We start from the raw sequence: 16225 nt of genomic DNA on the forward strand, positions 1-16225 counted from the left end.
TACACATTAAAACTGATGCTGTGTTTTTCGATGATGTTTCTGAGAGGCAGCATGTGCATGAGGAATAGGAGGGGGCACAAGAGGTAACGATGCAGGAGTGGGAAGAGAAGCCATTGCAGGTGATTCTCTGGATATGATTAGATAGATGAGAATGGAACCAGGTGAGTGCAGTCTCACTCAGTTGGATGACCGTGGAGAGGTTTTGGAGGAGGATGGTGTGGTCAACCGTGCCAAAGGTTGCAGATGGGCTGAGAAGGACAAGGAGGGATAGTTTACCTTTGTCACAGTCACATAGGATGTCATTTGTGACTTTAATAAGATCCATTTCAGTACTGTGGCAGGGGCAGAAATCTGATTGGAGAGATTCAGTTATGGAGCTCCGGGAAAGATGGGAATGAACTTGGGAGATGACGGCATGTTCAAGGACTTTGGAGAGGAAAGGGAGGTTGGAGATGGGGCAATAGTTTGCACAGATTTTCATTTTCCATGCACATTATTTTCTTTCCATTTAAATAATGGTTCCTTCCTGGAATTCTTGTCCCCTTGTGAAGCACTTTGCATTTCTGTACATTGAACTTCATCTCCCAAGTGCCTGTCCAATTCCCAAGTATATTCAAATCCTCTGTTGTTTATCCTGTTTAGCTTTGGAATCTAGCACCTTCATGAGCTTTGTATCATCTGCAAATTTAGCCACTGTAGTTGTGACTCCGAGATCCAGATCTTTTATAAAGATATTAAACAAAAGAGGACCTAAAGCAGACCCCTGTGGGACCTCACAGGTAATGTTCTCCCAGGCTGATACCAATCCCTGTACCAAAGGTGTACATGTACTAATCCCTGTACCAATGCCTGGGTTCGATCGTTTGACCGATAGAATCAATTTAAAAATATTTCTACTGATTCCCACCTTCCTTACTTTTAGTACTATACTTTTCAGAGGAACTGTATGAAATGACTTGCTGAAGTTCAAGTACACCATATCCACTGCCTTACCCCAAGCAAGCTTCTTTGTCACACCCTCAAAGAAAACCAATCAGTTTGACTGGAAAGACCTCCCCTTCTTAAACCCATATTGCTCCCAATACTTTCATGGCTAGAGCTGAAATGATAAAGATCTGAAGTGAGTTAGGGTCTGGATTTTAAAAACATCTCCAGGATCGGGGAAGTAAAATAGGGCAGAGAGGCCCTCTGCTGAAAATCTGCACCTAAAAATGGCAGCCATGATTTCCTGCAACCTCTGTGTGACCCTGATTTACCCACTGGAAATACACCTTGCTATATTTAAAAGAAAGGAGTTGTTAGCCAAATGCACCATGAGGCTTTCCTGTTTTTTTGTTTACTTAACAACCCTGTAAATTACTGCCACTAGAAACGTGATGGTGCTGAGCCTTTATATTGCCTGAGAAGAAATTGGGAAGGTGAAAGGTCACACGAGTGCAATTCCTACAATATTGTTTTGCCTGGGAGACACTTCCACTACTTTGAAGCTGCAGTGGCTGACCATTTAAAGGAATTTTGTGAAACTTACTGAGAATTTAAGGGGATCTCTGCATTGTGAACTAACAAGTCTCTCTGGGGATTCCATTTCCATGCTGTGAGAATAGGATGAGATGGAGGAGGAAAGAATGGAAGCTAGGAGAGCATAGCATCCTGTCCAGAGGCAACACCAGACCCACAGAGTCTGCATACCACTAACCAATCTGAATATTTACGATAGGCAATATCTGAGAAGGCCACAGTTTCCCTCTAACACCATGACAAATATCTGTCAGCTGTTGTAACCTGACTTGCAGCTTCTCTGTGGCTGTTAAGGTGATAACAGCGCTTAATTTTTGTGTATCCAGTTGCTTCCAGACAGCCTCTGGCGACGGTGAAATCAGTCAGTCAGCAGTTCATTGTTGCATTAAGGAAGCTGCAGATTTCCTTTCAGTCATGCTTAATTTCATTCAGTTCCACATGGAACCAACAAATCAGAAAGGAAGAACCATCAACTTCTTCCAAAATTCTCAATTGCTGCAAGTGGAGGGTGCCATTGATAGTGTTCATGTGGCTATAAAAGTCCTGTCTGAAAGCCCATCAACTTCATGAACAGGAATGGATTTCTTTCCCTGAATATACAGATATTGAGTGATGCTCATCACTTCATTATGCATGCCAATGCAAGCTACACGGGGAGTATCCATATTTGTTTATTCTTAATCAATCCTGGATTCCTGCACTGCTCAGCTGCAGCCATTGGACATAACTAATAAGAGTCAAGGGTTGCCTGATTCAGCTGTGGCTGATGACTGTTTTTTGAATCAAAGGACAGAGGCTGAAAGCAGATTTAGTGAGGCCTTAGGTGCTACCAGAATCATTGTGGAACAGACCTTTACAATTGTCAAGGCCTTTTCTGGTTGCTGGACAGGTGAGGGTTGCCCTTCCATACACTGCAGCAACAGTTTCCAGAATTATGCAGCTTGCTGCATCCTCCATAATTTATGAGATTGGACCTTCCAAACACAAAAGGTGAAGAGAAAGAATTTGCTGCAGGCTACTCCTTTGCTCATGATGAAGATATCCAGGAGAGAAAGAAAGTGGGCCTAGCCACTCCATTGCCAGCAGCAAGGGCAAGCTGGCAAAAGATAATCACCAACTTCTTCCAATAATGAGTGTTTCTGTAGACATAATTCCATGAGGATCCATTGTCTTGCTCTCAAGACACCATTTAGGAAATGTGTAATACTGCCAATATCCTCTTTAGAAGGGAACAGTTACAAACATTAATCGTCATATAAGAGCTAACAGAAGATGTCCCTGGAAAAAAATAACATGCTATATGGTTAGAAATGTATATGTTTACGACCATCTTATCCCATTATTTACTATTCATCACTGTGACAACCATTTGTACCTAAAACTTTTCTCACATGTAGATGAAGTAAGGGCTACATGATGCTACCTCAATGTCTGAGGATTGTGAGGTTCTTGGCTGAAATTGTACCAAAGGAGCCCTCGAGTATCTGGGTGGCACCTTGCAGGACTCGCTTCCGATGTCATGTCGCTTGCACGTCCAATGCCTACCAGGCCAAGATCAGAAGCTACGTCTTGTCCTGGCTTTGGAGGGGCCTATATTGATGCAGGAAGATTTTCCATTTCCATAAGAAGCCGTGTCATATATAGTCACTCCTTGCAGCCACTGGTGCTAGGCAGCTGTGGGGAACAAAAAGGGCATTAATTTTAGGAGGGTGGATTTAGACTTGTGAATCAGAACATACAACTGACCAATAACAGGAAGACTTTCAAGTCATCAGGATGTCTGCAAACTGCAACAAGTTAAGAGTCCTACAAGTCTTCCATCCTGTTACCACTCTGAACCTGACAGCTCTTCTCCAATTCACCAATCTCCCACTGACTGCCCAAGAGTTCTAGAGCTTCCTGCTCATGTTTACCAAGGGCACTGATGTTTGCTGTGATTTGATGTTACTGATGTTTGATTACCATGACAATCAATTGCCCTGGTTGTGTGCTTGTTCTCTTTTTGTAAATAACAGACAGATATACACATGCTACAGATGCCACACCTCACCAAATTCTGGAACATTGTTTTTTCAGGTCTCTTGACTTCTCAATCAAACATTGTGGAGAATGCAATATGGAATTGTGTACCCATAAGGGTGATGGTATCGGTCTCTTTTGCCTGTTAAGGGACTAATTTATTTCACTTTTTACACTATGTGGTCCTGGATTGTGTGGGGGGTGCATCATGCTTATAGCAGTATGTTAATATCTGCATAAGTACTTGAGATCCAATGCTAACACATTAGTGTTGTCAGAAAAATACGCTATGCCAAATGAGGAATTTTAATTAATTGGTTGGAAACTTGCATTAAACTTATAATGGAAAAACAATCCTACAGTTAACTTTAAAAAAGCTGGCAGCCAAGGTAACCAGCGCAATTTGCATTTGAACACCTTACACATTCCAAGGTCTCCAACAGGAGACCCATGTCTTAGCCTGTACCGAAAACAATGGCTTGCACTAGTGATTGAATTATCTAAGATTGCTTTCATTAGCACAACATTCAAGGCCATCCTGACTTTGACTTTGAAAGAGCAAACCCCTGCAAGTAAATATTGGCATCCTGAGGCCTGAGGAGATGGAAACTCTTAACCTTGAATCTCATTCGAAGGTTCCCGAGAACACACTGAGGCAGTCATGTGATGGTCTATCCATCTCTGTGAAAGCTGGGAGTTTCCCTCGGACAGACAAGCCACTGACTGAAACTGTGCAGAAGCAGGAGGGCTACATTTCTCTCTCTCGCGCGCGTGAGTGTGTAGCATTTTTTTTTAATAATTATTTTTATTCAGATCGTGTTTAGATTAAGTATAATAAATTCACCTCTTTCTTATTTAAACCCGAGCATACATGTCCGATTTGGTTCTTTCACGATCACAACAAAGGTAAAAGGTAAAATACTCACTGATGTGGTAAGCACATCCACTGTTTAAAAAGGAATAAACCCTGTTGTGGTCAAATAAGAGGAAGAACAAGAGTGGAGCGTGTGACCCCCCACCCCCACTCACCTGGCCATAAAAGTGTCAATAACAATTGCACTATTTTACCTTTTTAAAATAATGACTGGACATGTATAAGTATGAATAAAATTATTCTTAATGCACAACTCTTAAAAGTTTCTCTTTGAAGCTCCGGGTCTGTATGTTCTAGCTTTTAAGTAAGTAGATGACGATAAACATGGTTCTATTTGATTCCATCAAGTTGCTCATTCAGCATAAATATTACAAAAGGCAAATTAATCCACTGCAGTCTGATTTACAGAAAACGTAATTCTGGACACACTTAGCTCCTGTATCTTCAATTAAACATGTTGCTGTGAAAATTTCATGATTGTAACATTCAAAATTTGTTTATCATAAAATTACAACACGTTAAATTTGTTTGTTGCTGCTTTTACTGTTGCTAAACTTGTAGAACAGTTTGATAGACTATTTTTTTTTTCAAACTTTTTCTCCCATCCCTCTGTCTTCTGAAGGCATTGATTTTTTTTTTTAGCCAGTGCACAATTTCATGGGTACCATACATCTTCTGATACCTCAACCTCTAGCTCCTCACCCAAGTTGTCACTCTTCCTCCATGAACCCAGATGTGAGTGTTGCCAGGCTATTCTACCATAGAGCATTTCAGCAAAGCCTGATCCTGTCCTCACCCACTCTGTGCACATATGATGTTTCAATAGGAGCTTCAGCTGCCTATTCCAGGGGCACTTGGGTCAGTTGTAGCTGCCGACATAGTCTGTGGATCTACATGGTTCAACTGATCCACCAGGAGACTGAGCAACAAGTTCTTCACAGGGTTTACTAATTTTCTCCAATAAATTCTCTAATTTAAAAGCATTCCTGATGAGATTTTGTTATATCAGTTATACCTAAAACAAATGTAAATTTACCACTAATTTTCCTAAAATCTCATTGTTTGGTTCAGCATTATATAGCAAGAGAATATTGAGAGATCTACAATTGTTTTCCTTATTATTTTCCTGTAAGGTTATAGCTAAGTTACATAATTTACATTTGTATCTACCTATCTTGCTGCCTGTTTGATGAGTAGCTGCCAGATTTCACTGTGAAATTCACATTCAATCCATTATCATCCTATTTTCTCCCTGTGTCTTCTAGTTTTTCAGTTGTTAGTTGTTTTCATCTCCACTATCTCCTGAACTCTTTACATCTCAGTTGCTTTGATCTCGATATTGTATCCACACACCATCCAGCATTAGCTCCATCTAATTAAAAGCTAAAGCTCATGAGACTGGGTTGAATCCCTCGACCATTAGGGAAGCTTTAAATAAATAAATAGCAGTGACAGCTCAGATATATATGCTCGCACCTTTGATTTGAAAAACATAGGAGAGATGCTGGAGGAAGGGAGCATGGACAACTGTATTGTATGGCACAAAGATTATGAGGAAAACAAGGAGAGCGAGTTCACCATGATCACAATCACAGTGGATATTTTGTGACTTTGGCTTAGTCCATTTGAGTTCTATGAGAAGACTAAGCCAGACTGAAGATATTCCAGCCAATTTTGGGAGAGATGGGCACAAAGCTGGCATGCAACATCAGGGCCTTAGCAAGGAAAGGGAGGTTGGAGTTTGGATGATATTGAGGGCTGGTGTTTTTTTTCAGGAGGGGGTTATGATAGCAATTTTGTAGGGGAGAGGAAGGCTACTTGAGGACAGTAAAAGCATATGAACTAGGAGCAGGCTACTCGGCCCCTCGAGCCTGCTCCGCCATTTAATAAGATAATGGTTGATCTGATTTTAACCTCAACTCCACATTCCCACCTACCCCCGATTAACGTTTCACCGCCTTGCTGATCAAGAATCTATCTACCTCTGCCTTAATAATGTTCAAAGATTCTGCTTCCACTGCCTTATGAGGAACCAAAGACTCATGACCCTCAGAGAGAAATATTTTCTCCTCATCTCTGTCTTAAATGGGCGACCTCTTATTTTTAAGTAGTGACCCCTAGTTCTAGATTCTCCCACAAAGGGGAACATCCTTTCCACATCCACTCTGTCAAGACCACTCAGGATCTTATATGTTTCAATCAAGTCGCCTCTTATTCTTCTAAATTCCAGCAGATACAAGCCCAGCCTGTCCAACTTTTCCTCAAAAAACAACCTGCCCATTAGAACGTTATCATTTATTGCGAGGGGAATTGAATACAAAAGTAGGGAGGTAATGCTGTGGAGTACTGTGAAGGATAACCTCCCTACTTTTGTACTTGATTCCCCTCGCAATAAACGATAACGTTCTTGTGGCTTTCCCAATTACATGCTGAACCTGCATACTAACCTTTTGTGATTTATGCACTAGGACACTCAGATCCCGCTGCATCTCAGAGCTCTACAATCTCTCACCATTTAGATAATTGACCATGTCAACCAGTGTGGGGGCCAAGAAGAAGATTTGAATGTTCGGAGTTATGTGGGGAGGGGATCAAGGGACCAGGACATGGGTCCCCAGGAGAATCACTGAGGCTGCTGGTTGTCTGTGGGAGTTTGTGCCACCAGTCTTCCACTGCACCAGAGAGAAGTGAGATGTCACAGGAGAGCTGGAGGCTTGGCACCCGGGGCAGGGCAGCCCCTTGCTTCATCGATGCCAACCTGGATCTAATGCAGGAGGCTGTGAGGGAGAGGAGGGAGGTCCTCTTCCCAGAAGGTGACAGGAGGAGGCCACCTTATCATGCAGCAGGGGCACCTCTCTATTCAGCATCATCTCCCTCTGCCTCGTCTTCCTCCTCCTCTCTCGCCTCTTGCCCCTGCTCCTCCCCCATTGAGCTTCTCCTTCCAGGGTCTCATTGTCCTCGAGGTCCACACCTCTCTGGAGGACCATGTAATGAAAAGCACAGCAGACAACCACCATGACCCAAGACCCTTTCAGGATGGTATTGAAGGGCACCATCCAACCAATCTGGGCACTGGAATCGCATCTTCAGAAGCCTGATGGCCTGCTCAATGGTTGTCCTACTGAGTAATTGTTATTGGTTGTATCGCCTCTGTGCCTCTGTCTGGGACTCCTGTAGAGGGATGAGTAGCCATGTCGTCAAGGGATATCCCTTGTCCCGTAGGATCCATCCACGCACTTTGGGAATTGGAGTAAAGATCTGAGGCAGCCTGAATTGGCAGAGGATGAAGGAATCATGGCAACTGCCAGGAAAGCGAGCGTACACATGGTGGAAGTCCTTGTGGTCTCATCCAGTTGGATGTTGAGGGGGCAGAAGGCCTTCCTGTTGATGGATCACATTGGCCAGTTACTAGATGCTTTGATGGCCACATGGGTGCAATCGATGATGTCCTGCATCTGTTGTAATCCAGCGATGGAGGTGGAACTCAATGCCCTCTGATCCTGCCAGGCCGTGTCCATCGCCAAATGAATGTGCTTTCCAGCTCTGGCAAAGATGGTATCAGTGACCAGTGAGATGCAGTGGTGTGTAGCCTTTTGCGAGATGCCACCAAGGTCTGCAGCTGATCCTTAGAAGGAGCTAGAAGCAAAGACGTTCAAGGCCATAATGAATTGTATGGCTACTGGCAAGACATGGCAACCAGTGCTGTGAGCTGAGAGGTCTTCATAGCAACATAGAAAATGGGAGCAGGTGTAGGCCATTCGGCCCTTCGAGCCTGCTCTGCCATTCATTATGATCATGGCTGATCATCCAACTCAGTAACCTGTTCCCACTTTCGCCCCATACCCTTTGATCCCTTTAGACCCAAGAGCTATATCTAACTCCTTCTTGAAAACATACAATGTTTTGGCCTCAACTGCTTTCTGTGGTAGCAAATTCCACAGGCTCACCACTCTCTGGGTGAAGAAATTTCTCCTCATCTCAGTCCTGAAAGGTTTACCCTGTATCCTTAGACTATGACCCCTGGTTCTGAACTCCCCCAACATCGGGAACATCCTTCCTGCATCTACTCTGTCAGGTCCTGTTAGAATTTTATCGGTCTCTGAGATTTCCCCCCCACCTCACTCTTCTGAACTCCAGCAAATATATTCCGAACCGACTCAATCTCTCATCATACGTCAGTCCCGCCATCCCAGGAATCAGTCTGGTAAACCTTTGTTGCACTCCCTCTATAGCAAGAACATCCTTCCTCAGATAAGGAGACCAAAACTGCACACAATATTCCAGGTCTGGCCTCACCAAGGCCCTGTATAATTGCAGCAAGACATCCCTGCTCCTGTACTCGAATCCTCTGGCTATGAAGGCCAGCATACCGTTTGCCTTTTTTACCGCCTGTTGGACCTACATGCTTATCTTCAGCGACTGGTGTACGAGAACACCCAGGTCTCGGCGACACGGGCATAGATGTCAGTGACCTTCTGCCTGGAGAGTTGCAGTCTCCTGTGGCACTGGTTCCCGATCATCTCCAGGTAGCTCTGTGTTTGTTGGTAGATCCTGTGTTGAGGGTATGGCTTCCAGCCCCTCTTTCCTCTCCCGTGCCCTCCTAATGCCCGGGGTACTGCGCTTCATGCAGAGGGTGTTGCCTCTTATCACCACTGAGCTCAAAATCTGACAGTCGTGCGCCCAATGCCAGCTGCAGCCTTCCTTTCAGACAGGTGGCCGTCCTATTGTGCTTGGCAGCCTTGCTCCCCTCTCTTCTGTCCTCACGACGCGGGGGCGAGGGATGGTGGTTGATGACCCAGTTCGATGCCCAAGTGCTGAGTGCCCACTCTCCCTGCCACCTGTGCAGCACCAGGGGCACCTACCTAGCAAATGCCAACAGTCCCTTTGCCCTGCTGACCCACTGATGGGGCTGGGGTGTTGCCCTGGGTCAGCCTTGACTGGCTCCCCACAGTGTATCCACCTCCCCTCAGCTGTTCAGAAACTGATAGCTTCTGAAAACTGTGCACCCCTTTAAATATTCCACCCTTCGCTTTCAACAAGCTCTTAACAAGCTTTTAACTAGTTTAATTGGCCTCAGTTGACAGGAGAATGTGATTCCTGTGCCACCCTCTTTCCCCCCCCCCCCCCCCCCACCCCCACCCCGTCCTGATGATTATTGCCGGCACCAGGGTTGGTGCCTTGAAATTGACAAATTGACATGCCGCCTGGTGTCGGTATTTCCGGGCCTCTACCCCGCCTCCATTCGCGACTTTGGGGGCCCAAAAATTCAACCATTCGTCTCAGTCACCCTATGGTCAGGTGCTCCCCTGTAAAAAGAGAGCAAAGATTATATGGAGAAAGAAACCGCTTTCAGGCACTTTGAGAGCAAATTAGAGGGATCTTGGAGTATATCACCTGCTCAAGCACTGTGATTAGAAACCATTATACCATGGGGATAGATCCTAAAAAGAGTAAATTAAAGAGTAAATGCGTGGCTCAAAGATTGGTGTGGGAGAAATGGGTTCGAATTCGTGGGACATTGACACCAGTACTGGGGAAGGAATTAGAACATTACAGCGCAGTACAGGCCCTTCAGCCCTCGATATTGCGCTGACCTGTGAAACCATCTGACCTACACTATTCCATTTTCATCCATATGTCTATCCAATGACCACTTAAATGCCCTTAAAGTTGGCGAGTCTACTACTGTTGCAGGCAGGGCGTTCCACGCCCCTACTACTCTCTGAGTAAAGAAACTACCTCTGACATCTGTCCTATATCTATCACCCCTCAACTTAAAGCTATGTCCCCTCATGTTTGCCATCACCATCCGAGGAAAAAGACTCTCACTATCCACCCTATCTAACCCTCTGATTATCTTATATGTCTCTATTAAGTCACCTCTCCTCCTCCTTCTTTCCAACGAAAACAACCTCAAGTCCCTCAGCTTTTTCTCGTAAGACCTTCCCTCCATACCAGGCAACATCCTAGTAAATCTCCTCTGCACCCTTTCCATAGCTTCCACATCCTTCCTATAATGCGGTGACCAGAACTGCACACAATACTCCAGGTGCGGTTTCACCAGAGTTTTGTACAGCTGCAGCATGACCTCGTGGCTCCGAAACTCGATCCCCCTACTAATAAAAGCTAACACACCATATGCCTTCTTAACAGCCCTATTAACCTGGGTAGCAACCTTCAGGGATTTATGCATCTGGACACCAAGATCTCTCTGTTCATCTACACTACCAAGAATCTTCCCATTAGCCCAGTACTCTGCATTCCTGTTACTCCTTCCAAAGGAGGGAGCTGTTCCGATGGGACGGGCTCCACCTGAATCATGCTGGGACCAGAGTCCTGGTGAATCGCATAACTAGGGCTGTAGATAGGGCTTTAAACTAAATAATGGGGCGGGGGGATTCAGGTGCACGGAAAAACAGGAAGTTAAAGGAGAAGGTAGGAGTGCAGGTTAGTGTTGAGGCTGATTGTAACCAGAAAATAAAAGGTAGGAACAGAACGTGTGAACAGCATATTGCACCAAGGAATCGTACAAGTGTAGGGAAATTTAATAATAGAACAAACTTAAAGGCTTTGTATCTGAATGCACGAAGCATTCAGAATAAAATAAATGAGTTAACAGTGCAAATAGAGACAAATCGGTATGATTTAGTGGCGATTACTGAGACATGGTTACAGGGAAACAAGGTTTGGGAATTGAATATCCAAGGGTACTCAGTATTTCAGAAGGATAGACAGGAAGGAAAAGGAAAAAGAGCTTTGTTAGTGAAGGAAGAGATCAGTGCAGTAGTGAGAAATGATATAGGCACTGGAGATCAAGGCCTAGAATCAGTCTGGGTAGAAATAAGAAATAGCAAGGGAAAGAAGTCACTGGTGGGAGTAATCTATAGGTCCCCAAACAGTAGTTCTGCAGTGGGGCACAGTATCAACCAGGAAATACTAGGGGTTTGTAAGAAAGGTAACTGCAATAATCATGGGTGATTTTAGTATGCATATAGACTGGATTAGTCAAACTGGCAAGGGTAGCCTCGAGGGAGGGTTCAATGAATGTATTAGTTATTGTTTTTTGGAGCAATATATTGTGGAACCAACCAGGGAGCAGGCTATTCTAGATTTGGTGTTGTGTAATGAGATGGGATTAATAAATGACCTCATTGATAAGGATCCTCTTGGAAAAGTGATCATAGCATGCTAGAATTTCAAGTTCAGTTTGAGGGGGAGAAGCTGGAATCCCACGCGAGCGTTCTGGAGTTAAACAAAGGTAATTATATAGGCATGAGGACAGATTTGGCCCTTGTGGACTAGGCAGGAAGACTACAAGGTGAGACTGTTGACGAGCAGTGGCGGATGTTTAAGGAGGTATTGAATTTATCCCAACTAAAATATATTCCAGAGAGGAAGAAAGATTCTAGGAGGGGGAAGAAACATCCATGGCTAAGCAAGGAGGTTTAAGGATAACATAAAGACAAAAACTAGGCATACCTTATTGCAAAGGCCAGTGGCAGGCTGGAAGATTGGGAAACTTTTAAAGATCAACAAAGGGTTACTAAAAAAGTAATAAAAAGAGCAAAGGTAAATTATGAAAGAAAACTAGCGCAAAATATAAAAACGGATCGCAAAAGCTCCTTTAAGTATATAAAAGGGAAGAGAGTAGCTAAAGTGAATGTTGGTCTGCTGGAGGATGAGACTGGGGAGTTAATAGAAGGGAACACAGAAATTTAGATTTTGATTTAGAGATACAGCACTGAAACAGGCCCTTCGGCCCACCGAGTCTGTGCCGACCATTAACCACCCATTCATACTAATCCTACACTAATCCCATATTCCTACCACATCCTCACCTGTCCCTATATTCCTCTACCACCTACCTATACTAGGGGCAATTTATAATGGCCAATTTACCGATCAACCTGCAAGTCTTTTGGCTGTGGGAGGAAACCAGAGCACCCGGAGGAAACCCACGCAGACACAGGGAGAACTTGCAAACTCCACACAGGCAGTACCCAGAATTGAACTCGGGTCGCTGGAGCTGTGAGGCTGCGGTGCTAACCACTGCGCCACTGTGCCGCCCGTGGCAGCAGAGACACTGCTTCAGTTTTCACGGTGGAGGACACTAGTACCATCCCAATAGTACCAAATAATGCAGAGGTTATAGAAAGGGAGGAACTTGGAACAATCATCATCACTAGGGAAAAAGTACTGAGCAAACTATTGGGGTTGAAGGAAGACAAGTCCCCAGGGCCTGATGGCCTACATCCTACGGTCTTAAAGGAAGTGGCAGTGGAGATAGTGGATCCATTGGTTATAATATTGCAACACTCTCTGGATACAGGAAAGGTTCCAGTGGATTGGAAAAAAGGTAATGTAACGCCCTGATTCAAAAAGGGAGGGAGGCAGAAAGTAGGAAACTATAGACCAGTTAGTTTAACATCAGTCATTGGGAAATTGTTCGAATCCATTATTAAGGAAGTAATAACAGGACATTTAGAAAGTCAAAATGCAATCGATCAGAGTCAGCATGATTTTATTAAGGGTAAATTGTGTTTTACTAATTTGCTAGAGTTCTTCGAAGCTGTAACAAGCAAAGTGGATAATGGGGATCCTGTAGGTGTAGTTTATCTGGACTTCCAGAAGGCATTTGATAAGGTACCGCACAAAAGGTTAATACACAAGGTAAGTTCACATGGGGTTAGGGGCAATTTATTGGCTTGGATAGTGGATTGGCTAACCAACAGAAAACAGAGAGTCGGGATAAATGGGTCTTTTTCTAGTTGGCAAGATGTAACTAATGGGGTGCCACAGGGTTCGGTTCTCGGGCCCCAACTATTTACAATCTATTTCAATGACTTGGATGCAGGGATAGAAGGTGCTATAACCAAATTTGCAGATGACACTAAAATAGGTGGGATAGTAAGTTGCAATAACAAAATAAGAAATCTACAAATGGATATGGATAGATTAGATAAATGAACCAAAATTTGGCAGATGGATTTTAACGTGGATAAGTGTGAGGTTATCCATTTTGGTCGGAAGAATAGAAAGGCAAATTATTATCTAAATGGAGAGAAACTTCAGAGTGCTTCGGTGCAGAGGGATCTGGGTGTCCTCATGAGTCTGTGGAATTCACTACCCCAGAGTGCGGTGGATGCCAGGACATTGGGTAAATTTAAGGAGGAGATAGACAGATTTTTAATTAGAAATGGGTTGAAGGGTTATGGAGAACGAGCAGGAAAATGGAGTTGAGACCAAGATGAGATCAGCCATGATCATATTAAATGGCGAAGCAGGCTCGCGGGGCTGAATTGCCTACTCCTGCTCCTACTTCTTATGTTCTTATGTACCTGAAGAAGAGTGGAAACAAAAACATGTTTTAAAGTAGAACCTGAAGCAAGAATTAAAATATTTCTTCACAACATCAGGTGTGTATATATCTGAATTGGCTCTTTTTCAGCATTAGTGTGCTTTTTAAAAAAAAAAAATTGGAAATCCTTCTGCCACCATGGTAATATTCCATGAAATGCACATGTTTAAATCTTTTCATATTCATAAATCTATGTTTTAATTGTTCTCAAAATTATGTTTTCATGAGAAACTAAAACTACAAATATCCTCCCTATATTTAAGGAAGGATAGGAGGAATGTCATGTCTGGCTATGATCCCTCCTGCAGCTAAATTTTGCAGTCATTGTTGTGTCAGAATAATACTGTACACCAATCATGAAAACAGTTTTGCAAGCAGTCCAGTCAATACATATTTAATAATGCACGTAATGGATGCTTTCAGTATAGACATGAAAGCCTGAGGAATCCACTCCACCCTGGTGCATAAAATGGATTTCCCAATGGAAATCGAGAATCAATCAAGAGAGCTTAATTCTGTTTTCTGCTGTAGCCATTCCCTTTGATATAATCCATGGCAAAATAAAACAATTATTTACAATGTCAGTTTATTTTGCGACTTACATTTGTCCTGCACTAATAAGTAAAAATATAAATTTTACTGAAAGTTCGATTGAGAACTATAAATCATTGCTATTAAACCGCAAATTCATGAGTGAGAATATGATGAAAGATAGATGGGGAAATTAGTGATTTAAGACATCAGGATCAAACAGGGTTAGGTTTACAGAGAAACCCTAGTTTCTGCTGAATAGGTGAAGCCTGCACTGAATAACTCCAGTTACACACTACTTAGTTAATGTTTAATACCCCTTAAGTGGCCTAGCAAGCTACTCAATTGTCAGGGCATTTAGTGACGGGTAATGTGAACTTTCCAGTGCCATCCAAATCCAGAGAACAAGTAAATGGAACAAGTCACAAAATCATAGGAACCTGCTGCTTTGAAATGTGTGATTTCTAACTATTGGATTTCATTAGTGATTGGTTGATTATGAAAGATAACAGATATTTTCCTGGTTTTTAATACATGCATAATTTGAGCTCCTTATTTTGTTTCACCTCCTAAACCACTTGTCTCCAAATAAATGTTTACTGAGTGTGCCCTCAATAGCTTGTTCTTTTTAAGGTATAATAGAATTGCTATCAGTTAGCTAACTAACTTAATCAACATTTTCTCTTATTCTGTAGACTGCACATCATGCCTTATTTCTGGCCAATAGAATGCAGAATAAACAAAAAGCAGACACCGGAAATCTAAATGAAAAACAAAGATTTCCAGAAACCGTCAGCAGTTTAGTAAGTATCTGTGGAGAGGACAAATAAGTTAACTTTTCAGATGTGGCCCCTTCGTCAGTACAGAGAGTGGATCCATAAGCTGGTCCGTGACCTCTGCCTTTGACTGTGGTGATGCTGCAAACTCTTTCCCTTCATTAAGCTCATTAATGATCAACATGGAGCAAAATACTTTTAAGTTTGACTGTACAATTGTAGAATAATGCATGATTTCCTATTAATCAGCCCTACAAGCAAAACTTGACTTTTGTTTTAGTAACTATTTGTTTTTGTTTGCTAATTCATTTTTGGAGGGTCAGAAATGGTCTGAGCAGTGCTAGTCAAGGAAGCATACAAATAATCTGTTAGCACTTTCTATCCTTTCCAGCACTTATTATTTGTGTCTGTTTTTTTGTTAAAATTAGTGGTGGAAGGAATGTTGACCCCCCCCCCCCCCCCTTGGTTTTAAAATTCTAAATATGAGCTTTGTTTATCAACCTATTGGTAGTGGTGCGTCTTCTGCATAATCTTAGGGATTAACACTAAAGTCACAAGTTGCAGCTTCAGACCACCGCTTCTAACTGCTGCTAAGACTGGCAGTGATTAAACAGAATGCAGAGAACCACGACACTGAAGTCTATTGGTGAACCCCTAACTTTGCTGCCAAACATCAAGTAATTCTTTGCTTAGTGCAGATTTAGCAAAGATGAATGAGTAGTGGGTGTTATGAGGAAAATGGACAGATTATCATGATAATATTCCTGGTACTGGATTACACCCTTGTATTCATTAAATAGAATCCGTTCCTGTTAACGTAGACATGCACATCCTTGGCAACTCATAGATGGAGGTGTGGATATGGTCATTGACACTATAGAAGATGGCAATAGTAAAGAATGATGTTCTGGATCTTTGTTGCTGTGGACACACTGGGAAGCTGACTTTGTGAGATATTTATTTTTTATTTTTATTTAGAGATACAGCACTGAAACAGGCCCTTCGGCCCACCGAGTCTGTGCCGACCAACAACCACCCATTTATACTAACCCTATATTAACCCCATATTCTCTACCACATCCCCACCATTCTCCTACCACCTACCTACACGAGGGGCAATTTACAATGGCCAATTTACCTATCAACCTG

Source organism: Heterodontus francisci, chromosome 10, assembly GCF_036365525.1.
Source record: "Heterodontus francisci isolate sHetFra1 chromosome 10, sHetFra1.hap1, whole genome shotgun sequence".
Classification (NCBI taxonomy): Eukaryota; Metazoa; Chordata; class Chondrichthyes; order Heterodontiformes; family Heterodontidae; genus Heterodontus; species Heterodontus francisci.